Below are 17547 nucleotides of genomic sequence, written 5' to 3'. Positions count from 1 at the left end.
CCTCAAATTTTTCATTATAATTTTGAACCAAATGGATACAATAGATTTGAAGTGATGTTACAGGGAATACATTACTCCTTGTATAGTTGAATCTTTTGGTACAAATACTTCTACTCCTCCAAACGGATCACAGAGAAGTTCTGTAGGTTCCCAAGTAACATTTGAAAACTATAAAACTATCTTGTTGGTGCAAAATTATACGGTGAAAATTACTAAAATCGTCATGTAAATCGTTATTTTTTTTTTTTTTTTCACCATCTGATTTGTCAAAGTTCCATCTTAGTCCCGTAAATTTTTCATTTATTTCGCCGGAGCGATGATGTGACGACGAGAATGCTCATGTGGTACTAGAGAATTCTTGACGTGTCTGATGCGCTAGACTCGGGGAATGACTATAAACTTAAAAAAAGAAGATAACTTACATGATTAAGACCCAATTTTGACAAGTGAGAGGACGAAAACAGAAAACACCACAACTTCCCAAATTATACGATGCAAGAATTTAACTTGAAAGGCCTTAAACTGGACAACCTCGGAAGATCTAGAATATTACTATTTGTTTTCCATGTCTGAATTAATTGTCACGATTTTAGAAGCATATGTGTGTGTCAAACCATAACTAAATTTTTTAAGTTCGAACACTGCAAAAGAAACAAATATATATCCAATAAACTTTGTTATATTATTTATTTAGACTGCGCAAAGCACTGCAACTTTGGTACAAGCCCGGCAAACCTAGCATACACAATACTACTATTACCCAACATTTCATACAGATCTTACACTTGTATACAGCAAATTAATAAGCCGTACGCATTAGGTTCCTCCTTACATTATTATCACCAGCAAACATGGCTGCATCATGGCCAGTTATGACAGTAGCTTCTGCTGTAGTAGCCGTGGACTCAACAGGCTGATAGACGACGAGAGACTCCTGCGGATTATACACGTAATAGTTGTTTGATTCCGGCCATTTAGCCGGAAAAGAATGTCTGCGTGGAGCGTATGCCTGAGGAAGACTAGCTTTCTGCGGAGGAGTAGGTTTTCCCCTTTTTACGAAGTGTTTTTCTATTATAAAGAAGCCTTCTCTTGCGATCTTTGCAAGTTCACTCTCGCTGGCCATCTCTGTGTTTATTATATTTGTGATATAAATTGGTTTTGGTTTATGAAGTTTTGTGGGGATTTATGCTATATATAGAGGACGAGTTCAACGAGAGAGCGAGGAAAATACACTGTAGTTTCGTAACTTTGTTGATTCCTTTCAAACGGAGCACAGAAAAAGAAAATTTGACTAGATAGTTCTGCAGAGATGAAAGTTTGGTAAATTATTTAGTCCTAAAAATTACAGTTTTGTGACACGTTTTCCATTTTTAGACATGTCTATCAATTTAGGATTTTAGTTGACTAATTTGAATTTATCCCCAATTTTAGTCCTTTACATGAGAATGTGGGGAAAATGAAGTTATCAGACCAAAATTGTTGATATGACGTCGAATATTGTTGACATGTCTATGTCTAAGTTAAATGAATAAGATTGAAGAAACAATGTAAATTAGTAAGCTAAGACTGTAAATTGACCTAACAAAAAACGGTGTGGACCAATAATGAAATTTTTTTCTCTTATATGGTATTCATGGCTGAACAGATATGGCCTCAAGATAGCACAAAGCAGCGCATTCTTGGAAGCAACGAGACCTCGATAGGTGAGAATCTTGTGAGTGACTCGAATGAGTTATAGTGCACACATCACACATTATGACGTCATGAAGAATAATAATGGTGACCACAGGTTCTTGAAGCTTGGCTTTAAATGAATGGTTAATTACAGAATTTATTCTTTAAGCTTGAAAGGTGTGGAGCATTGTCTTGAAAATGTAGCTAAAATATAAGGGGAAAAAAATCATTGTGATTACGCAAATTAATGTAATTGCCTCAATGTCTTTAAATTTTTTTTTTTATAGACGACTTTTCTACATGTCTAGCTTATTAACCAAGGAGTTTTCGAAGCTAGTAAACGAATAAGAAAAAAATTTGCTACGTAAATTAGTTACATAGTGAGCCTACGCCTAAAACTTGTAACCAGCTAAGTGTTCACATAATGATCAATGTTCTAAATGATAGAGTAGGTGTCTAGTGAGCTAACTTGTGGCTTAGTTTTATGGACTTTAATGTAAAACGATTTTTATTTTAATAATTTTTTAGGTTTTATTCAATTATGATATTATGTTTTATCAGTATTCCCATGCAAGCTACATAGATAAAGTCTTTGAATATACAATAAGTATTATGAGGTCTGCTTCTCAACGTAAGATCACTAAACTCATTAGGAAGTACACCGTATATTGTGAACACATTTCTAGCCGAATCAGCCGCCTAAAATAAGGATAAAGTTCGCTTGAGCTTGATAGTTGATACTAGCATCCATGATGCAAACATCATGTTTCATTGGTAAAAAAAAGGTATGGAGATGTTCATTCATGGTGAGACAAGGAATATGAATATTGATGAGAGAGGGACTCCTAATGAGATCAAGAACCAATCTCTAAAAATATTTCATTGAGGGTCATGTGAAATAACCCGCGTTTTTGCACACAAAAGTTCACCAAAACTCTCTCCAATTGCACAGCAAGTCTCGGCCACTACAAGTTTGTGGAAAAAATTTCGGCCGTGTTGTTCCATTGGCGCTGTGTCTCGCATAGCTTCACCCTCTCTGGATTTTGGAAATTCAGATGTCACCGTCTCAAGACAAATATGTTTGTAATTACTACTGCAATCTAAACAAGGAAAACATTATCTAATTGTGGACCTATTTTGACGATCAAAAAGCGGAGATCCATTCGAAGGGAGATACAACAAAGGTCATCTCTGCTAATTTCAGAGTAGTTTGGAGTCTAGTATATTATACGCACATTTATACAAACTAAAACACCATATGAATGTTAAATAAACATATGACGCCGAAGGCCGGTTTCAAAGGTCGAATTTAAAACTTCTGATGCCCTTTGAGTGTGAGAAATCGGTACCCTAATATTAAACAATCGTAGACAGGCTGGCCACCCACCACCTAGCTCCTAGACATTTAGTGTCACGCCCAAACCAACGTCTGCCCATTGGCGACTACGTAATAGGACCATATCAAAACTACTTCGTATCCGCCCTCACTTTACGGAAATGGTTAATCCAATTTGCTATATGAATATATTGTAAGCCCTTATAAAACATTTTAAACTTTTATTTTCTACTAATGTAAGACGAAGGTATCACAATCACACTTCTTTCAGTATGCAACATCCTCGTCGTGACATGCCCATGGATCCACCATCGCCAAGAATCTAGAAATGACTTCGACATGTTCAAAAAGTGACTCCCGTGATGTAGTACTTTCTCCCGCAGGTTCAAGAGTTGACTGCCTTCCACATAGCACTTTGCCCTGCATAATACTTATTTTCGATGTTCCTGCTTGTGACCGTCTCTGATACCATTCTGTCACTTCACGGGTAGAGGCTAACGCCTGCATGACTGCATAATAGGCTCCTATAGAAACTACTTTGTATCCGTCTCCGCTTTATAAAAATGATTAACTTAAGTTTCCATATGACTGTATTATAAGCCCTTATGAAGAAATTTATACTTTCATTATCTGCCAATGTGAGACAAAGAGACGCTTAGACGGCCACCTAAACGGTTTTTATTTTTTAATTAAATATCTAATTCTTCTTATTCATTTTCATATTTTTTCAATAACTCTTGTATATCGGAGTCAAGTTCAAAATCAATGACATATTCATCCACCTTATCCTATACAAATTGATTAAAAAATACATCAAACAATCTTTTTAAAAAAATAAAAAAATTCTATATAACGACCGATAATTTAAACAGTGTCCATAGTCAACCGCCTTTTTAAAACGGGGAGGATGAAATACAGCCCAACTCCTAGGCGGCTCTAGATGACGTCTTCTAAAACACCTATCCTGATATATGAAGAAACCCGAGAGTGTAATTAGCCATACATTTTGTCATTGAATCGTCCATGTTTAATACTTTGTCACTTGATATGCCTTATAATGTTTCATCATCCTTTCAGCTGTGGGTGCGAGTTCTACCAGACGAAGATGAGTCTTCTGTCCCTGACACTACAAGAAAAAATGGCTATACTGACATTTTCTTAGTGACATTTTTAAAATAATGTCGTTATTACGTACATATCATGACATTGGTTACACATAAAATTTTTAATAAAAAAAATATTAAATTAGATATGTTATAATGACGTTTTTAATGAATGCCACTAAAAGTCTTATTTTTCCCACTCATTTCCAATTTTTTAATCTCTCACTCTCATTAAAAAACTAAAAAAAAAATTAATTAAAAGGAAAAAAAGGAAAGAACGATGGATTAATTTATACAGTGTGCCAAATCTCTCTCGCGCTCTTTCTCCCAAATCTCTTGCGAACTTCTCTTTTCCCTCGTTCAGCCGCTAATCCTTGCTTCTTATTTCTTTTTTCTAGTGTCACGGTTTGAGATTTGTCCAGCCGCTTCTCAGTTTCAGATTTGTCCAGCCGCTCATCTCCGGTAAGTTCCGAATCCCTTGTTTTGTAAGAGATTTTGGTCACGGTTTTTTGTTAAGAGTGTCCGATTCATAGAGAAGAGGAGTTCTATTCATTTGATTCTATAAGAGGAGTTCGATTTTATAAGAGTGTTCGATTTTAGAATAGGAGTTCGATTTTATAAGTGTGTTCGATTCATTTGATTCGCTTGATTGATTTATTGAGAATAGAGGAGTGTTCGATTTGAGTCACAATTTTTGTGATTACAAAGTTGATTCATAACATAAATATTGTTCTGTGTTCTTCTTTGTCGCTAAATATTCGCTTGATTGGTTTATGATATTCTCTTGATTGAGAATAGAGGAGTGTTCGAATATAATGTTTTGTTGCGAACTTAGTCACAACGAATTGCGCTTGATTCTAGTTTGCATTTCTTTTCTTGGGATTTACGGGTTTGCTGTCCAATAATGAGAAATTGGAGAGTTTGCTGTTTGATGTGAAATGAGTTGGTGTGATTTTAATTTATTTGTGGTGAATTCTTGATTTTGGTTGTCATTTTGAGGGCTTTTTTAGAAGCTTTTATATGTGGGCAGTTTTTGAAATTTTCTCATTTGGTGGAAAGATCAAATCTTGGTTTTGTAATCAGGGAGGGTTGTGTTTATTTTGAATTGGTCGTTTGATTCTTATAATTACAGCGAAGTTTCTTGATAGGGCTTTTCGAAAGTTAGTTCAATTTTTAGTTGGTAATCTGTTTATTGGATTTGAGAAATGTATATTGAGGAACTGAGTGAGGGAGGTTGTGAGAATGGGGAGCAGCAAGTCAATAATGATGTTGCAGAAGGGGCTATTGTTGTTTGGGATGCGAAACGGGCTTTGTCTGTTCTATCCCACATTGCTGTACAATGTTGTCAGAAATAAGATTCAGTCTGAGTTTCGGTGGTGGGATAGGGTCGATGAGGTATACATAAAATTTGCAACGGACTGTTTCAATCTTTCTTGTTTATTCGGCTACATGAGTTACAATCTATTATTTTACAATTTGAACTATTTTTATTGCCGATGATAAATCTAGTTCACCCCTTAGATTTGACTTTGACAGTTGATATTTGCAACACAGATTGTAGTTCTATTGGTGGACTATTGTTATCGAAGGTGCTTATGGTCTAATGATATAGTTTATTTTGTTTTATAGCTTTTTTTCTAGTGTAGGTTTGACCATTTCCAGTTACCATTTTCCGTCAAAATCTCGTTTATTTTTGGTGATAGCCAACTTAATCAAAAGGATGAGAAAAATGGAATACATTTATTTGGGGGTCAAATTTATAAAATTTTGAGTATATGTTTTTCCAGTGGATGCATACCAAATGTCCCTACCATGGACGAGCAAGGTGGAAGCATGTATATTGGCATAACTTATGGTAGTGTATTGTATTGGGTACATGAAAAAAATTTGTATTAAATTATGTTATTTGCATGTCACCCCTCCCATATGCATTTGACCCCCCATGAACCTGATTTTCTATGTCCACCGCCTAGCGAGATGTGTCTTGTTGGTTGTCATTTCTATGTCTTGAATGTATAACTTGGTACTATTACTTGCTAATGTATCTGCGTCTTATTAAGTCTCTCGTTGGATTTTTTTTTGCATGGTCACTGACTGACTCACATTTTGCAGTACTCACCTGGACATAATTACCTCTAATAATCGTTTCTTGATGCCTCCCTTTGTTATCATTATCACATTTCTAAAGCTGCAGTTTTTTCGTTTGGCTAGTTTATTTTGCTAGGTGCTGTACCATTTCCCACTGATGTTCCGCGCTTGAAAGCTCTTGGTGTAGGTGGTGTGGTTACCTTGAACGAACCATATGAAACTTTAGTTCCAACATCCCTGTATCATGTATGTCTTCAAACTTATCATTTAAAACTTTTGCTACGCTATTTAATGGATTCATCATAGCTTTCTTAATTATGAAACATTGATTTATTGACTTCACATTTCATGGCTTGCGCATGCCCCTCAACTTTCCATATTGGGTAATATTTGTCAGCAAACCCCATCAGCAAGAAAACTTGAGATAGTCATTTGTTTTGATGGACGAAACATTGTAAAAACTCTTTGTTTTTATTAAAATATTAATTTTACCTGATCAATATTCGCCTCTCTTTATAGGATTATAACATTGAGCACTTGGTGATACCTACAAGAGATTATCTTTTTGCTCCTGTGTATGGGGATATTTGCCAAGCTGTAGAATTCATTCACAGTAAAATTCGTTCTTAACCTCATAAATTACTTTATGTTTTTTATATTATTTTAAATGGTAACTGTAGCTTGACTTCATTACCTCAATAGTGTCGTGCTAATGTTTTATTTTTTCCAGAGAATACAATTTGTGGCAAAACTATATATGTTCACTGCAAGGCTGGTCGTGGCCGCAGCACTACAATTGTTCTCTGTTATCCGGTATGTGTAATTATACGTATGTAAATAAGCACACTCGAGACTTTTTATTTGAGATTCTTACGTCAAATTTTATGACATTAATATAGGTCAAACACGAGAAGATGACCCCCGATGCTGCATTTCTATATGTAAGGTCAATCAGGCCTAGAGTTCTTTTGGCCTCTTCCCAGTGGCAGGTGTGTAATTTCGCGTGACTTGCTTTTGCTGTCTCTTGGATCCGTAACTGGTCTATCATTTTCGCCAATGTTGATCCATAAATTTGGCTGGCCATCCGTCTTCTTTTCATTTGGTTCTCTGGGTACAGTTTGGTTCACTTGGTGGCTCAGCCAGGTCAATTCTTGACTAGTATATGATTTGGTTGCAAATTTTCAATTTGCATTTAAATTGATACGTTTTTTATCGCAAGAAATTATTCTGCCATCAATTGCTTACCCATTTGGTTTTGACAAGGAGTACTGGATGTAGGCATACATCTCACCACTTGAGGACCCCCAGTTATCGCCTGATGAAAAGAAGCTAATTCTTGGCAACAGTAAAGTGATTGAACCTGTAAAGTCTATACCATGGAAATTGATATTGACAAAAAAACCAGTATGGGCTCTGATAGTGTCTCATTTTTGTCACAACTGGGGAACTTTCATCCTTCTTACATGGATGCCAACCTATTATCACCAGGTATATATTTAATTATTTTCGATAAAAGGTAGTACTACAATACTAGGTAATAGTACAATACTGATTTAAGTTGGGAAAAAAAGCAAGTCTAAAGTTGTTACTAACAAAGACTGTTGTTTTGGAATTCCTGGGTAGTAATATCATTGGGCTGATTTTGGGAGTTGTTCCTTGCTTTTGTTGACAGTCATTATAGGAAGTCTGATTATAGCTACAGCTCAAGAATCCACCCGTCAGCTGTGATCCATCCAAATTATGTTGATTATCCATGTATGCAGTATTCTTGAATTTAATAGTAAACTCAATTTGCATATATTTTGTTGAAATAATACTTGTGCAGATTGTCCTAGAACGGGAAGAGAGTTTGATTAGGCCATATAATCTTTTACAAAAGGTTGGGGATACATTTGGAGGAATGATAGCATGGCCTTGTCATTTGGTATGATATTCAACTTTTCAATTAACTAGTATTTATTGTTATGTTCGTCATGTTAGTATCTTTTTAAACCAATATCAATTACATTTGCAGTTGACACTTAATGAGGAAGATTTCTACTAGGTGCATTTGGATAAAAAATAATTTTCCAGTTTATCATTTGGTATGATATTCACTAGTTTGAATTAAATTTTAATCTCTTTATTTTGTGCTTCTTTAATTTTATTTCATTCATACAAATATATGAATTTTTATTGTAGGTGACAAGAATATTGGATTTTGCTTAAGATGAGATGGTTGAATAATGAAGATGCGTCACAAGTTTGCTTATGTTTTGCTTTACAAGACTTAATTGTTTGTTAGTTCTTAAACTAAATACATTTGGTACATTTGTTGGGATATAGATGTTTTTTGAGATAATAAATTTGTCAGTCTTATACATTAATGATTACAAAATTAATGACAATTATTTATTAGCAATTTAATTTCTATTTTAAAATTTTGTATTTGTATTTATGTTAATTTGCTATATCTTGAATTAATATTATATCATGAAAATATTGAAAATCAATGACATTTCATAAAATATGTCATTTTTTATGTCACAATAGAACATTATAATGTACATACAAAATGTCATTTTAAAACTCATATGAAGACATTTCAAAAAGTCATTATAAACAACTATTAATGATAATTTTCAATATCTTTATATACTAGTATTGAAGACATTAAGTGTCATTACAGATTACATAATGAGACATTTTAAATTAACCTTATAACATATCATTAGTGACATTTTTTATTGTCAATATAAATAATATACACGACACTTTTAGTTGTCTTTATAAATTATGTTAACTGACATATAAATTTGTCATTATTGCTATAATAACAAGACATGTATAAATGTCTTTAAAACATATGTTTTCCTGACATTTAAAATTGTCATTATATGAATAATTAATAACACGTATGACGTTATCATTAACATCTTATAATGACATTAAAAAATGTCATGAAGTTTAAGACGACATTGGAATAGACGACATTTGTTGGAGGTGTCACTAAAACTTAAATGTCACTAAATATTGAATATGATGACATTTATGAATGTCACCATAAGCATTTATTCTTGTAGTGTGATACTGATACAAACAGTTAGCTAGGTCCTTCTGTGAATATCTTGGGAGGTAGGGATCGCTTGCATATTGCTATCATTTAGCCCGTGCGTTCGAGCTCGAGCACCATCCAATGAATTGCTAACGGTGCAATGTATCAAACCACTTGATGTGACAAAAAGGAAGCAAAATATGATAAAAAAAAGTATTATGATGCCAACACACTTGGCATTCTAGTATAACAAGTGTTACATTAAATCCAGACTTCATCTACATATAACTAGTACATTCTTAACTTGTGTACAAATGTAATCTCCAATTATAGGAACAATAATGCTAAACCATAAAATTTACAAGGCCGCAGCTGCATTTTCCCTCTGAGAATAGTCCATAACTGCCACTCCACCAGGAAACTGCACCACCTCATACAAGATCATTATTTTTTCGGTTGGTTTTACCTGACAAGTATGATTCTCCTGGTGATGACACGGGTAACAACAAACTATAGTACTTGTTTTGGGGGCAGCAGGCCTTTTCGCTTTTACGCATTCTTTCATGAGCGAAAAACCTTCATTGCCTCCTCGAATAAGGTCTATTTTTGGTGCCATATTTGTAATTCCACAAAGGGTACTATAGATATTCTTAGATATAAGAAAGATTTCTAGTTTTCCTCAATTAAAAATTCATCAGCGGATCACCCTTTATATAGAAAATTATATATGATGTAGAAGAACTACAAAATAGGGGAAACAAGAAAAGCCAAAATGCCGAACGCGGCCATTTGCTGGACAACAAGTGATGATTCCTTTCAGATAAGTAAGTATTATTCAAGTATCTATGAAACTTGAACACATGAGATTGAAAATCAATATATGTCCCTTTTATTGCAAAGTGAAAACAGAATATATATGTTCTGAAAGATCACATGTTCACTCACAAGTGGCTTATCCTTTAACTGATTCTATGTTCCTACGAAGCTTTTTTTTCCCAGTCTATTGACTCAATATCAGCATCCTTTATCCTTTGAAGAAATCCGTTTTTATAGATTTGATTCTTTAATCCATATTTTAGTATATAAACAATAAACTTACACCGGTTCTTGAAGTTCATGTACATTTATGTCCAGTCATAGTTAGCAAGTTAAGATATACTGGATCGATAAGGTGGATTCCTCCAACATGATTGGGATTCTGAACCAAGTTTTTATGAATTTTCTGTATGGGTAAAGGGTTCAGATTATCCACATATTATTTCTTCTGCTGCACATTGATAAAATTAAAATGGCAATCAAGATTCTTGGGGGAAGGGTATATCCTGAAAGCACCGGCCTTTTATTAATAATAATAATACAACTTCATGAAATATAGCAAACTAGGAAGAACACAACGTAGGGGCTCTTTGCTTAAAAAAAAAATGAGTGATTCTTCACTTTTCACTTTTAAAAAAATCAGTTGTGGTGTTTCTTAATCCCATATTTGGCTTATGCTCTTGCTCCATTTAATTAAAATCACAAAAAATCTACATTTTTCACTTTTATTTTTTATACACTACTCACCACTGATTTATCTTTTTTTTTTTTCATAATCTATAAATTTTAACACTTAAAAAAATATAATCTTCTGGGAACACTATCTAATTGGACCATGCTTGATTGATTTGGATATAATTTTCTGGTATTTTTTTCTTCTTTTAGTATCATAAAATATCTCTCATGGAATAAAGTTTATTTGGGCCAATGGAACATGATTCTCCTCAATGGACTAAACTAAGTTCAAAGATATTCTCACTGAGGATTCGCATGTTTAAAGTTATTAATCATTGAACTTAATGTTATGTGAATCTAATCCCTTGCTTAAACTAATTAAATACTTATTTTTTCATTTATTATGTTATTAGGATATAAAGACTATTTTTTGCGATTGGTTGCTCCTGGGTGTTGGAGAAGGAGGGATGGATGTTCCTAAATTGATAGAATAAATGTCATTTTTAACAACATCAATTATTTAGTTAATGTTATATTTTGATTAAGATTTATCTGAATTCCTGCAATTTTTTTGAAAGATATTGGAACTAGTATAGTACGCGGGACGGTGGTATTTCACTAAGAAGAAATATGTTCACAAAGTTCACTAGGTCATCTCCAACTCATAACTTTATTTTATTGCAACTTCTATATCAAAATAGTGCAATTTTTACGCCAAAATACAATATACATCTCCAACGTATCTACTCCGAATCTTACTTTTAAAATGAATATTTTGAGAATATTTCTTTTATTTTATTTACATTAAATCTCATGATAAATTTAGTACTTTTTTTTATAAATTTAATAATATAAACATAATTTAAATTTTAATTTGATATATATTTAATCATTAATTATTTATACTAATTAAATATTTTTTATCAATTATTTATTTATTAAATATTTTAAAATTCATATATATAAATTATGTATTTGATTATTTATTTATACAGATTAATTATTAATAATGATAAAATTTAAAGAAAAAGAATAAAAATTAAAAAAAAAAAACTGAAATCCCATAGGATAAATTTGGTGTCGGGGAAATAGCGCCCTCATTGGAGCAACTCCCCTGTGCTAAAATATAAAAACTTAGCAAACTGATCATATAACACTTTTTTTCCGAATTGCGAAAGGTTGGAGTTGTCCTAAGAGACCTTGGTTTTGGTATATTGATGTCGGCGTTGATGTATAGACATCTTCATGCATGAATATATGCTTACATCAAATGAGTTTAATAATTGATCTTTATCATACATTTGCCAAAGTTTTTTTTGGATGGAATGATTTGAAATCCATGTATCTAAATATACTAGCATGAAGCACGTGTGATGCATGTAAATACCTATTATATAATAAAAATTTAAAATAATTTTATAAAAAAATAATTTGAATCATTTTGTTATTTATCTGGATTTAATCTCTTGTCATATTAGATGAATAAATTAATTAAGAATTTATATAAATTATTTCTCAAATTTAAAATTGAAGCTATTGATTTTTTGCTATATAATAAATGATAAAGAATATAATATATAAAATAAAATGAGTACAAAAAATTTAAATATATATCTACCAAAACACCACGTACAAGGCAGAACAACCTAAAATTAACTAAAATTTGGATTTTATCAATCCATAAATCATAATTTATATAAGTGAAGCACATTAAGAACAAATAATTATTAATTTAAAATTTTCGTGTCTAAATCATCAAAAATATATCAAAACTAATTAAATGACAATAATGATAGTAAAGTATAACACATAATATACAATTTAAATAATATGTATGTTGGGTGTAACAATTGTCCTTGCTTGGTAGAGCGATCGAACCATGGTGCTTGTGCTGCTGTGCGGTTTAAAAGATTTGAGTTGCACCATTACCACTAGCTATAGCTTTTGGTAAAGCGGTAAGCACTCGGTCCTACAATTGGTATCAGAGCCAAGGTCATGGGTTCGATTCCTATTGATTGTAAGGAGTGCAATTATTGGGAGGGAGATTGTTGGGTGCAATAATTGTCCTTGCTTGGTAGAGCGATCGAACCATGGTGCTTGTGCTGCTGTGCGGTTTAAAAGATTTGAGTTGCACCATTACCACTAGCTATAGCTTTTGGTAAAGCGGTAAGCACTTGGTCCTACAATGTAACACAATTGTTTTACTTTTTTTTATAATTTTATATCACAGATAATTAATTTTATATCAGTATCTATCTTTTGTAGACTAACATTGACGACTATTAATTTCTTGTTAAATATAATTTTAAAATAGTAAATAAATCAACATATTTAATGAAATACATGTTCAAATAAGATTTTATAGTAAATATCAAATAAACTCATATAATAATTAATAAATATAAAATTTAAACTATTGATATGATTTTCGTCATTAAAATTTAAAATATAAGAAATAAATTTTCATAAAAAATATTATATTTTGTATTTATTGAATTAGTTAGTTTGATTTTCAAAATAATTAAATAAAAATATTAAAATATCATATGTAAAAGCTCTAATACTTTGACAAATACTAAATAATGATCATTATAATTATATTTATTATATCATATATCGTTTTTACAGTAGAAAATAACTTATAAGTCTTTTAATTGCTCATTAATATATCTTTTCATGCATTACATATTTAAGATTTTGATTGATGATTGATTTTTACGATCAAATGCATGTAATTTTTTATTTATACAATTTAATAAAACAATCATGCTTATAATATATACATTTGTTACAGATATTTTTTTCTTCAAATTTTCATATATATATTTTTAATTTTATTGCCTTTTAAAATCAAAATAAAAATTATATATGTATTACATTATAAATTTTCATATGGATAGTTATATCTCACTTGAAAGAAAAAAAACAGTTTTTTTATACATTAGTTCATGAAGAATTATTTTAAAAAATATAATTTATATTTTGCATCAAGTCTTCATATTGTTATATTTGTTTTTTTATATATTTGTGTGTCCTTATTTCTTATTTATGTATGTACATTGGACATTTCAAAGTAATCGTTTTCGATGATCTATTTTTAATATAAAATATGTCTTAATATTAAACATTTGAAATCATTTTCTTTTTAAGTTTTAGATTTGTAACATACTTAAATTATATTTATATGTAATATTTATGTCACTTGCTTGAATGTCGAATTTTTCATTTTCTTATTATTGATTTTTTTATTTTCTTATAAATTCATAAATAATTAAAAAAACATATATAGAAATTGAAATTATTAATCAAAAGATCTCATATTATCAAATTTTGTGTATTAAATTTAGAAATTTGTCCGATATACAATCATTTTTAAAAAAGTGTTAAGATGATCTATTTTTTAATATCAAATAAAATAGCTATACAACATATGAGACATTGAATCTTATTGTTTAAAATTATGCTTTAAAATTTATATATTATGATAGTTGATTTGAAACTGAAACCAAGAAATTATTTAAGTTTTGGTATTTGTCCCACTTTCTTGAGAACTAATGTCTGATTTACTTTTAAATCCTTAATATCTAAATCTTAAAAAGTCTTAGTACCAAATTTTGTGTATTAAAATTTTAAATTTATCTTATATATAATTTTTTTTTAAAGAGTGTTACTAAAACTTTAATTTCTTATCATAGCTAAACTCTTTGAATTATTCTACAAGATTTATATTTTATGAGATTATTAATATATTAACATTCATAATTTTTTATATAAATTCTCCTAAATAATTTATTAAACTATTTACTTTCAATTTTTAGTTAAATAAACCATAAAATATATTATTATTAAACTTCATGTTATCATATTATTATATACTTATCATTTTATTCTACTATTGCATATATAATTAATTTTTTCATATATCTTCTTAGGATACTATATATATAATTTACTACTTAATTAGAAATTCGACTAAAAATATAATTACAAAATTGCACTAAAATTATAAAAAACATGTAGATAGGAAATTAAAAGGATAAAACATTTAAATGTGGTATAAAGATGTATTATTTGATAAAATTAATAAATGAGTTATATTCATTCTTAAAGTGATATAAATTACTACAATCGATGTATATTTAGGTGATAATTCATTAACATTAATTATATATTAGGTGGAATAAATATAAAAGTTTGATATTTCATTTTTGCCCTAACATCAACTAGAATTTTATATATATATATATATATATATATATATATATATATATATATATATATATATATATATATATATATATATATATATATATATATATTATTGAGCTTTTAGATTTATATTGATTAGGGGTCATTTTTATTTTTCACAATTAAAAAACAAAACTCATGATCCACAATTTTATAGATATATAGATTTTCATCGTCCAGATAACTTACAAAAATGAAATTTACCAATTTCAGATAACTCAATCCAAGTGCCAATTAGTCATGATTCATTGGATTCTACCAAAAGAGAATTTTCACATCAATATGTTGGGATCGGGAAAGAGTTATAGGGAGGGGAGGTGGATAAAATCTTTGAAAAATATTTGCTTTTTAAAATTTGTTTTCAACCGTTTTTAGGCAGTTGAAAGTTTTTTCTCAAACGGTTAGAAATATGAACCATTTGAAAAATGCGAAAAATGGTTCTATATTTCTAATGATAGTTTCGACCGGTTCACAGTCTAATCAACAAGATATGATTTGAAATGTAAAAGCTTGCAAAAAGTAAATACACGAGATTTTTATGGATGTTCGAAGAAAACACTCATACGTCACACTTTCTTCCTCTGTAGGAACGATTCCACTAAAAGACTTTAACTTTACAAAACTCTTTGCAACAACCCACTCCAATCAGGAATTATCACACTATCTGTTTTGGAACTCTTAATGATCATTTTATAATTCTGGATTTTAAGATCACTCGGTTCACTAGAAACCACTATTAATCAAATAACCAAAAGTTTACTGATGTAAGTAAACAATATTTTTTAGTAACACGAATATGATCCTTGAATGATCAGATAACTTTCTGTTGAGTGCGTTCTTGATGAGCGATGATGTATATGATCTTTGATTGCGCTCAAATTCTTTATGTATGCAGGCTTGTAATAGTCGCACTGTTGAAAGCTTGACGATTTATGTATCTATGTGTTGTGTCTATCTTTCATACTTCCAGCTCTTCTTATATAAGCTGTCATTCCGACGGTTGGAAAGAGATGAGTAACGTTAACCTATAACCTTGGAATGATGTGTCACTATCAGCTGCAAATACATTAAATGTTCTTCAGCAAAGCATTTAATGTTCTCTTTGCTAGTATAACTTTGAATCCCGTTCCTTGAAGAGTTACTGCTGAGTATCCTTTCATGTCAACTGTTTTTACCATCAGAATTTTTAGGATATAAGTAATCTTTCTTTTCTGCGATAGTGACATAAATGCAGATCAATATCGGGACTGGTGCATAACATGGTTGACTTGTAGCGGTGCAAAACTATTGAATGTCCTGAACTGGTTAAAGAATATCTTTCATTGAGTGAACAAAAAATAGCTCTTTAATAACTCGATATAAAGTCTTCGAACAGCCGGTTGGGAAGTTTGAACTTCTTCTGCTTCAAACTGTTGAATGGTAGGCAGTCTGAAATTCAAGTGGTTGAAGACTATGTTGTTGTAAGTTTAGACGGTTGAATTGGTTCCTGTTATTCACAGAAGATTGCAGTTGTTTCCTGAAACAATTAAGTGCCATTTTGTTTTTGTCGATCATCAAAATTCTTAGGCAATGGTAATTCCTTAACACAATACTTACACAAGTTTAATTAGAGAATTCGATTGCTAGTTGTAGTAGATTATCGATTTCCTCAATGGCTTTTCTTGATGATGATCCTCATCCTTTTATGATTCTTGCACCTCCCACTATTTTGAATAATTTGGAATTATAATTATATTATATCTATATATATATATAAACTTGATCACAAGCGAAATTAAACTGGAACAGGATCCAGGATCAACAGTCCTTCTATGAGGGAGGACTGGTTGCCACGAGGAAACAAGTGGCAACAAAAAATAAGTATCAGCATCGTCTCCTTGTCACTTATACTTCTGACATCTTCAGAGATGAAAGTGTCTATCTGTTGTTCCTACTCAAGGAGCGGAAGGTTATGAGAAGAGTTGCCATCTCAGAGGAATTCTTGAGGATCTCCATCAGAGGGTTAACCACTTGGTTGGGCTTCTGGGGGGTGGGAGCAGTAGATGTTGAAATTTCCGTTGTAAAAGCTCGACTACATCAATAAAAAATTATTTTGTTTACTGTTGTTTTCTATTTAATGCTTTGTTAATTCCTTCATTTAATCTTAGTTTAAAATGATTAAGATAAATCAATTAAGTCAAGAATATTTTGAAAATAAGAGAACTTAGCGTCTGGTAGCGGTTTGGTGAATATGTCTGCTGCCTATTTATCTGTTGAAACATATTCAAGATGAATTTCTTTCTTCATGACATGTTCTCGGATAAAATGATAGTCTAATGTCGATATGTTTTTTCCGAGAGTGACATGGTTGTATGTAATGGAAATTGTACTAGTGTTGTCACAGAAGATGCGATATTCAGAAGTTTAAATTCCATAATCTTTAAGTTGTTGTTGTATCCATAGCATTTGAGCATATCAACTTCTACCTGCAAGGTACTTTGCTTCAGTGGTTGATGTGACAATAGACGTTTGTTTTTTGCAACCAGCGTAATCTGCGTCTGAATAACCTACAAGATTAAAACTTGAATATTTGG

The 17547-nt window shown here is 31.0% G+C and overlaps 1 pseudogene; it reads left to right on the top strand.

The window, feature by feature from the left end:
* Positions 1–4592: 4592 nt before the first annotated feature.
* On the top strand, positions 4593–8596 carry LOC140830775 (phosphatidylglycerophosphate phosphatase PTPMT2-like; annotated as a pseudogene).
* Positions 8597–17547: the final 8951 nt, after the last annotated feature.

Source organism: Primulina eburnea, chromosome 4 (genome assembly GCF_022965805.1).
Source record: "Primulina eburnea isolate SZY01 chromosome 4, ASM2296580v1, whole genome shotgun sequence".
Classification (NCBI taxonomy): domain Eukaryota; kingdom Viridiplantae; phylum Streptophyta; class Magnoliopsida; order Lamiales; family Gesneriaceae; genus Primulina; species Primulina eburnea.
This window is presented reverse-complemented; position numbering and strand designations above follow the sequence as displayed.